The sequence below is a fragment of the Opisthorchis viverrini genome (genome assembly GCF_000715545.1).
Source record: "Opisthorchis viverrini unplaced genomic scaffold opera_v5_34, whole genome shotgun sequence".
Lineage (NCBI taxonomy): Eukaryota > Metazoa > Platyhelminthes > Trematoda > Opisthorchiida > Opisthorchiidae > Opisthorchis > Opisthorchis viverrini.
Window position 1 is genome coordinate 135,282 of NW_008751690.1, and position 9,631 is coordinate 144,912.

The following is a 9,631-nucleotide window of genomic DNA, read 5'->3' on the forward strand; positions in this document are numbered from 1 at the left end:
AAACGATTATGCAACTGATGAAATACGTAGTGTTGTAATGGGAGTAAAATAAAGATAAAATTCTCCACACGGTTAAGATCAATGAAACCGGAGGAATTTCTAGCATAATTCTGTATCTATAATGAAAAACTCTGTAACTTTCCAGTCAACGTCCACGATGTTTAGAAAATTATTAGCTTGCACCACGGAGTTTTTACGGGCAACAATGAATCGTCGGCCAAAATTTGTTTGCACGAATGCGCCTACGCATATGTTGCATCTCCAAAGGCCATTTAGATTCTAGAACGTTGAGGAAATCTGTTCCGGTGGAATAATACCTGAAGGTCACGTTCATTTTATGTGAGTCAACCTCTTCCACAATTCGCGATGTTTTATCATCCGGTAAGGTATTCAAAGTCGGCGGTGTTTATTCACCTGTGGATTCACTTAAACAAATCGCCATAGTGAAGGATTTTCAATTATACAGGAACATATACATTATACATAGACATTCTACACCATGATGTGGCAAGTCTGAAAATGCCGTAGATTTCGAGAAGTCAATCTCAATGTGCGAATTGCCAGCGACAATTCCAAGTATTTTTACACCATCTGTGAAAATGAAACAAGGATGGTTTGGGCCGTTAGGTCATTTACATATATGATGAACGATAAAAATTCAAACACTGAGACTTGGGATGTCTCCCGTGTCTAACTAACTGACTTGTTTATGTGCAGATGTTGCAGCGGGGTTATATACTCTTTCNGAAATTTAGGCCATCAGGCCGTGATGCTTCCGTGCTGAGATTGTAATAGCTTTTTGATTTTCACGAAGCTGCACTCACTTTTCCAGTTAAACATTTCTTCACCGTGGCGATCGAGCGGTAGATATCTACCTTCGGTTGCAATCGGCAATGCTTATTTACACTCGCTATCACAGTGATCAAAACGAGCTTTTATTCACGGTCATTCTGGCTACTGCTGATTATTGCTTATCAGTGGGCGGCCACACGATCAGTGGCTATCTAATAAGGAGGCACATCTTTTCCATCAAAAGTCGGTGACGATCACGTCGTTTTATCTATTTTTACCACTTTTCCGTGGCTATGATATGAAAACCACTTCCTGTTTATTCCGTCGGCTAAAGTGCTGGCACATTGATACGGAACCATATTTCCAGAGAGCGCACTTCATTTAATGCCATATTCAAAAGTTCAGATGAGTATTGTTGTGGCATCGATTCGACCCTAGAGCTACCTTAATACTAATACTACCATGAACTTTTGCAGTGAAAACACACACATGTTGTGTGGGATAAAAGCTGTCAGATTTGTTCACTGATGCTATGGGAGGTACGGATGGACAACCACACATAGGATGTGTTGCTGATTTGACTTATACACGAATACGGGGATGTCAGCGGACTATCCAAAGATGGAATCTGTCAGATTTGTTCACTGATGCTATGGGAGGTACGGATGGACAACCACACATAGGATGTTGCTGATTTGACTTATACACGAATACGGGGATGTCAGCGGACTATCCAGCAGAAGATGGAATGGCGAAGCCATGCAGTGAAGGCGGCAGCCACCGGGTTAAAGCAATCTCAATCAGTTTCGGTACCAGATTGTTCGGGTTCTTGTCGAGAGGCTGGCTGTTTTGGATCGGCCTCCAGGTATTTTTATAAAATTAAGCACCACCTGCAATCAAAGGGTAACTGACTGAGTGCAGCCCATGAACTCTGACATGTGGTATCAGCCTTGGAAACTTCCCCTAGGTCTTTAGAAACAAGTCCACATGCACTTTGAAGGGCTTCACTCCATCAATTTGTGGATGGGTTCCTGGCTTCTTTGCCGAATCCTTTCTCCTCACCTTTGGATTGCGTTCCGTAGACTTATTCCAGTAAAACATCGTCCTTCCAAATGTGCTTCCTCCTAACGATATTCTCCTTCGTTTCTGTTTTTTTTTGTATCCTGGCAGGTTTAGCTCTACATTAGACCATCCCGATGGCACGAGTGGCTAATTGTTTCTTGCTACTTCTTGCGTTTGATTTTTTCCCACTACCTCTTGTGAAAATCCCATTTGATACGTATCGCTCTGGTAAAATTTTGCGCGTTTGTGTTGAAAGATAATGTTGTGCGAAGCAAACGTTGTGTTTCCACCTGGACACGGCAAAAATCCTGTCATCTTGAGTCTATGGCAGGCGACAAAAGTGGGTAGGAACATGCTTAGCGTTATAAGAGGTATTTTTGCTTGCTCTTTCAATGAATTAAAATACGCTGTTCTACAGCTGCCGCCCTTAACACAGCCGTTTACGGCTCCCACTCTTCCTTAAACTTCGTAGCCATAAACTATGGCTGCTTCATCATTCATTTTCACATCCACTGATTCGGTGAACGTTGAAGGCCGCTCAGGCGATAACGCTTCCTTCTGCAATGAAAACTCCCTACATCGTGCTGCATAGAAAACGGAATATTCTGAAGCAACTCTCTATACCAATCGCCCTCTTCGTTGGTCGCACTTTTCTTTCTGCCCAAAAATTCACGCCCCCCCTAATATGTGTATCTCCACTCATCCGTCAAGGCTAATTTTGTTTCTGATGTTCCACTATCAAGAGTGACCCATCCAACAGCCCATCATTATTACCGTTCAGTAATCACTCACTACTACCGACGATATCCCAGGAGTTTTTGTTATCCCTCAATAAGTTCAGTGGCCATGTTTTTCACATACCACACATGCTCCGAAATAGCACTACAAACGTGTGCATACGCATGAAAAGAGGTGTGGTACTGCCAAAGTTCAAAATATGTGGGAGGCCAGTACAGCGGTTAAGCAAAGAAACACTTCCAGCTGATTCACCAAACGAGGCCCAACAAGCTGCTCAGATGACTTGGCTTTTTAGCTTTGCTATTTAACGCTCTTCTACTCGTGTCCTTTGAATCTTGAAGCTCTTCTCTCATAAACGTTCGCTTGCCACCAACCCCGCAGATGAGCCACAGTTCTCGAGGAGCGATGAATCTGTGCGTCTTGTAGTGGAATAAGATTTTTTCGACAGCTGCCATGAAACACTTCATGCTTCTTCCTACTGCTACGGACACCCCATTTTTTGTTTCACCTCTGCTAACCTCTCATGATGGCGCGGTATTCAGCATCAACACTCATCTCTAAACGCCATCTTCCCAGGTTTTCACCTATCATGCACTTTTAGACCGTCGCCCTTCAGACACATTTTCCTCTCCCGTGACACAGAATGTGGTGATCCTTCCTTCGTCCAGGTCTACCGCCTACTCGTTCAAAAATGAAATCTTCTCCTTCAGTGGAAGAATCAGTCGACTTAAGTCTGGCTTTTTTTAGTAAATGCTTCTAAGCACAGTGGGCTAATCAGTGGATGGATGCTGATGGGAACATCTGAATGCACCACCAAATAAACTGAAAGCATGCAACTCTGGCGCTACCACGGCGACTGGAGATAACCGGAGGAGGTGCAAAACTTTACTCTGAATTCGACCCGCCGTATCGTGATTTTCGCGGATCGTTTGTTATCCACCAATGAGCCTGTAGTTGTCAGAAATAGAAACGAACTGGTCTCTGCACCGCCAAAACCATTTCCTTGTTTAAAAAAGTGTGCACACCGGATGTGGGTTAAGTTTCATGGGTCAGGACCCAGGAGGGACACAGTTATCAATCAGCACTCAGGGGTAAAGCCTACCACGCCAAAGTTTGATTTCTGCAAATAGCGATCTACCTTCGGCACTCAAGGATACTGTAATCCAACTCAAATGGCGGTACAAGGACACAAACCTGGGTCTTTTGCGCTTCTTATACGGCCGACTGGTACCAGTAACCGCTGGTATGCACTGATCGTGTAGCATATCAAGTCAACTGTTGTGATGCTGTAGCTTTGGCGCAATGCAGTGATGCTCTTTAGGCTGGTTTCAATAGCGAGTTCGAATGTGATTAGTTTGCTTTTTTTGCACGACCATTGATCAGTCCAGCAAGCACACAGGTGTGCCTTCTAACCGGTCTGTGAAGGATGCATCTTATGAGGTTGACCTTCAACGGATTCCTAACACACTGTACCCAGAAAGTTCGTGGGCATCCATATTTTGATTCCTAGGGCTTGGCTAGTGGACGACCGCGTCGATGGCCCAATACTAGGACCAACGCTGTAGAACACCACCTATGGGAAAGAGACGACGATGATTCCGTATTATTCGCATGGAATTCCAAATACTCTCTAGGGCCTACGTCAGACCGCTCCTGGAATACGCCAACCAAGCTGTCTACTCAGGACGCACGAAAGACGTCCCCCTCGTTGAGCGTGTCTAGCGAGCAGCCACGAGAATGGTTGCTGGCCTCAAATCCGTGGACCACGAAACGCGTCTCGCGATGTCTGATCTCTTTCCCCTGGAATACCGTCGCCTCCAAGGGGACCTAATTCTTACTTATGCTCCGTCTGAACAAAGCTTGACAAACAAGTTTCATACCGCTGACGCAGAAAACACCCAGCGGGGACATAGTAAGAAATTTTTCAACTTCAGATCACACACACGAAGCAGACAAAATTTTCTCATTTCGAGTATTAGGCGCGTGGAATGACCTTCCTCCGACGGTTGTCCACGCTCCTTCTAGAACCTAGTTTAAAGCACTATTAGACATTTATTTATGCGAATCCTTGCGTTGGCAAGCATACTGCCCCAAGCTGAGAACGTGAAGAGCAGTGCTACACACTTTTTTCACTTGAAGGTTTCAGGTGAACGACAGCCACTGACTGACAAGAACAAAACCGACCCTGGAAACTTGGGCAAAATCCTCGATCCTTTGTATCAATCCGTGTGTGATTTATGCAAGGCCTGTCAGCTTCAGGCTTTTAGTCTGTTAGCGTGGCCTCATAAACTTCATGCTAGCCTCATATGTCCTGTCAGTCAGTAGGCGCCAACCGGCAATAAATCACGTAATGCAAATTAGCCGTTGAGCACGGTGTTGCGTAAACATCCCTACAATAGGTTGTCGTCACTGGAGTGCCCCCTTTATAGAGCAAGTATTGCTCCCAAGTTGCCAGCTGTCTGCCTCATAGTGATATTTAAATAACCCAACATTTATCATACTCTCATTTCCGGACGTCAGTAGCTTAATGAACACTGCGCATTTGGAGTGCCATGCACATCCATGCAGGACATTGTACTGATTAAAACAACCGATGAAATTCAGCTTCCCCGGTTGTACACTTTTGACCCTCGACTTTTCCCTGTAGAGCTGGATGGGTGCTCATCGGCCAGCTGACTATACATAGCGAACCACTAGCCGCACAGTAGTCGTGTACTAGCTAGGCTCATTCAGCCGCCCACTACTATCAACCATCTGACCGTTTTGGCATTTTATTCCAGTTACAATGGAGAACTCAGCCGCAGTTTACCACCAAATTTGATCTATGAGTATTGGTCATGAAGTCTTACGTTCTTCAAAACACGTGTGAGCTATCCAAAAAATGAATATGTTTATCTTGATGGCAACTCATAATAGCAATTCTCGAGGTCCAGGAACACAATTTGGCATTCGCAACTAAACAAATTTTAGATAAATAAATAAATGTAAATATATAAATATCAGTGCTATTGTAACTAGTAAAAATTACTTACAGGAGTGGCGCTTCCGCGTATATTACATCCGCAAGCACAGTGTAGCTACTAAGGAGCTCATTGAACTATTTCAGCCACAGAACTAATAGGAAATCTCTTTTCCATTGTAAGCTATCCATATTTTACCTCAAATCGCAATCGCTTATTGTATAAACACTGTTTTCACAGTCGATGGTGGTGATTAATGACCTTGAAGATTAGCCCAGCTAAACAAGCTACCTGTGTAGGTAATTTGCACAATTCATTGGACACAAACATTTTTCACTATGTAGTGGTAACCGTTAAACCGTCACAGTTTTGAAAATTCCATTCCTTTTTCGAATATTGAGTGGCTACTTAGATCACCGTCTCTCCATTTTACTTTACTCAGGCTAGCGAGCTTTGTCAAATGCCCTTTCTGTTTTGCATCAAGGGAGCCTTCTATTACATATCTCGCGGCGCCACCTTTGTTTTGACGGACAATGCGAGAATTACTTTTATATTCCCCGCTTTCGGAAAACGTGTGACATGAACTGGCGCGTCACATACTTGACCGATATCCAAAGCGTTGGTCTAGGCTAAATTTGACTTCCCCTCAAAGTCCATTACAAATCTGCTTGTGTGTTTCATTTTGCTAAACGGAGAGACGCAGCCAGTGAACTCTCAAGCAGCGTGCATTCTGTTGTAGAAAACTCCAAGTATTTGTGCACTTCGAACTCACATCACGTGTAGAAAAGCACACCTTCATAGACGAGGTGCCCCCTTATCTACCCTGGTTCCTTGCTTGACTGGTTGCCTAATTCTGGGCATTAGTGGCTAATAGTCTTATTGAGCCACCTGGTTCACCAGAATGCCTCTATACAGGAGGACAGGCTGTATCTAATCTCTCTCCTTCATTATGAATTCCAAACTCTGGCGACTTTACGGTGCGTCTCTCTCAAATACCAGAAAGTACCGTTATTTATTGCTAATTTACTCATTTCATTCTTGAACAGTTCACGAAAAGCCTTCTATTTGCGTCCATCATTCTTCCTTGTTCCGTATTTTAACAGCTTCCTTATTAGTGATATTGGCACTAATCCGCTCCATAAATAATTAGCGCCGAACCCTCTCTGCTAGTTAGGGTCACGAATTCTTGAATGAGTCGCGTCAGCTTCCCTATTCTTTTTCCAAGCATTGTTTTTTGGCTGGTTAAAATTACTGTTTTCCCCATCTAATTGTTGTGTTTCCCTCACCGCTCTGCCTTGTGTGATCGAATGGGCCAAAAAATTCCAACCTCTTCTCAAATACTGTGAAACACTGCAAGGGCCTTCATGTCCTTGGGGTCCAAGTACCTCTGCGGTGCAACCCAATTACCAGGAATTTATCAGAAGGATCCCATTTGCTTCATCCTCTTACAGAATTACTTATGCCCGAAAATTCCCCGTGGTTTTAAGACTGGTCTTCTCACACAGAACCCATGCCTTGAGTGCACAGTGAATTTTTCTGCAAAACCCTTGTGGGTGAAGTAAAATTTGTTTAAGTCAAAATATTGCATTTCGTTACACGTGTGCTCAGACGAAAAATCACCCTCATTTGCTGTCACTTTTTGCGATTTGTTTCAACAAATCTCCCTTCAGAATTTTTGGCGCACATGTGACCTTGATCTTGTTGTGCTATGGCTTTGGAAGTGGCTTCACATGTGTTTGTTAGGAAATTTGGGGCTGTATCGTTTTCATCCTTCACGGCATTTGAGAAGGTCTGAAATCAATACATGAAGGATAACTATGTCGTATTTGTGCCTGTAATCGAAGTACAAATAATTTTTTGCATTGCGAACGGATATGTCACAAATGCAGCAGGCGACCTCAAAAACAAGCGAAAAGTCGAGGAATTCGAAGAAGCTGGTAAACTGAGCGTGTTCGCTAATAAACAAACAGTAGTCAAAGTGCCAGCTGTTCAGTATGGTTTTGTCTATGGAGGCAAAGGAACCAACTACCATTCGCCCTTTAATATCTCGACCGCAACCATAAGTTGTCAACGTTTTTGTACGATCGGCTTTCGGTTAATCAACGGCTAACTAAGAGCGAGTTGGGCACAAGCAAGGCCCTTCTGAAGTATGGAACGCCGTCGTGTGAGGTGCGGCTTTTTGTGGCTGATGAATTTGGCAGATCCTTACCACTCAGGATATGTACAGTTACAGCCGGAAGTGGCGACCTGCTCTGTTAAGTAGGTGCGACATAGTTGGGTTTTATTATGGAAGATGCTGTGCCTTCGGTCCTGGAAAAGCTTCGGGAGACCGAACGCGTCCTTGTATGGCAATCAGAGGGAAGTCACTATGGCCACATATGTTTCTCCCGATGGCAACAGATAGCGCTGTTCCGACGCTTTCCAGATGTATTGAATGTAAACGGTACGCATGCAACAAACGGCTTCGAGTAAGTTTTTCAAAGCACCTAATATTGGGCATGTAGGTCTAAACTGTACACATTCTTGATAACGGACCGCATACGAACCGGGAGTCTGGTTATGTTTGCATTCGTAGAGAGCGCATAGTTTGCTCCCCATGCGTGAAGTGTTCGACTTATTCAAGGAAATGATGGACGAAAATTATACAGTTGAGAATTTTTGGCAATTTGGTATGCAATGCAAAAGGTTTCCGGCATGCCGATTGGCTATTGTGGCAATTTGAGATGCACAGATCGTACCAATGAGACAGACGGCAAATCCTAGAGGGCGACGTCTACATTCTGAACGTGGTCTACCGAGTGACTACGTACGCGTACTCTGTCTTGCCGGTGTGCAGCGGATCGCGTATCATATCACGCTCACTGTTGAGATGGTGAACCTTGCCCGCTGTGGTGGTGCTCTTCAGGCTTGACCTTAAGATGAGTCTACATACAAGTAAATTACGTCTGGTTCTTAGCCTCCCGCTATGAGTGACGTAGGTTTCATGTGGTTAATCGACCAACGTGCAGGACTTCCTAGCATAATTCGCAACCTATATGGAAAACTGTTCTGTTTAATGACAAAGTTGCACGACGTTTTGCCAACAATGAACGTGGGCTACGGAATTTTAACTGGCAACAGCAATTATTGGGCAAAGGTTGTTTCCAGGAATGCACCTTTGCATGTTTTGCATCCGTGAATGCCATGTAGATTTTAGAATGTCCAAGGAATTATTTCGGCTGAGAAAATATCTGAAAGCTTCGTCCATTGTAGGTGAGTCAATGTTTTCCACAATTTGCGGTTTCTTACTACATTAGGCCAAGTATTCACAGCCGGTGGAGTTTATTGACCTTGGGGGTTCGCTCGTTTAAACAAATCGCCATATTAGATAATTTGCAATAATACAGGAACATATACATCATACATAGACATCCCACACTTTGGAGTGGCAAGCCTGAAAATAACGTAGATTTTCAGAAATGAATTCTTTTGTGCAAATGCTAAGCGAATAATGAGAAGCCCAAGAATATATGACAATAATCGTGTGCTATTTGTGCGTTTAGCCAGTAATCTATGCACCTAGTTGTGCTTCGGCTGGCTGAACTGAATTCATTGCACACAGAGGGATATTATACCCGAAAATTCCCTATGGTTTTAAAAACGGTCACCTCACTCAGAATTCGAACGCGAATCGGAATTCTTGCTGTTTCGCAAGCTTGAGATGTTCCTGGTACGGACGCAGCTTGGAATTTCGTTCTGTGAATTGCTAATAGTAGCATAGTATTGTAAGTATAATGGTAAAGTGAACCAATAGCCTTACATATCTGAAACAAATTTAATCAAATGAAAACTGACAGCATGATAACACGTGCGGAGTTAGTTCTATAAGTCCAGCGGTCTATAATAATAATAATATTGATAATAATAATGTTTATTCCCAACTTGTGGGTGGCATACCGTCTGGCATGATCATAGTATTACAGTCAGAATGAGGCATGGCTGGGGGAGTTGTGGGGGTGCGGATTGCACAAAAAGACGACAATGTCAAAAACAGTTGGAAATATCCGGTAAAATAGTAATAATAGGTTTCCTTCCCAACT

The 9,631-nt window shown here is 43.6% G+C and overlaps 1 protein-coding gene across 1 annotated transcript in view; it reads left to right on the top strand.

Moving 5' to 3' along the window:
• Positions 1-3,846, top strand: part of T265_13059 (hypothetical protein) — a gene marked incomplete at both ends in the record, with an annotated part of 9,168 nt that extends 5,322 nt beyond the window's left edge. The window contains one exon of the mRNA XM_009167011.1: positions 3,690-3,846. The remainder of the gene's footprint in view (positions 1-3,689) is intronic.
• Positions 3,847-9,631: the final 5,785 nt, after the last annotated feature.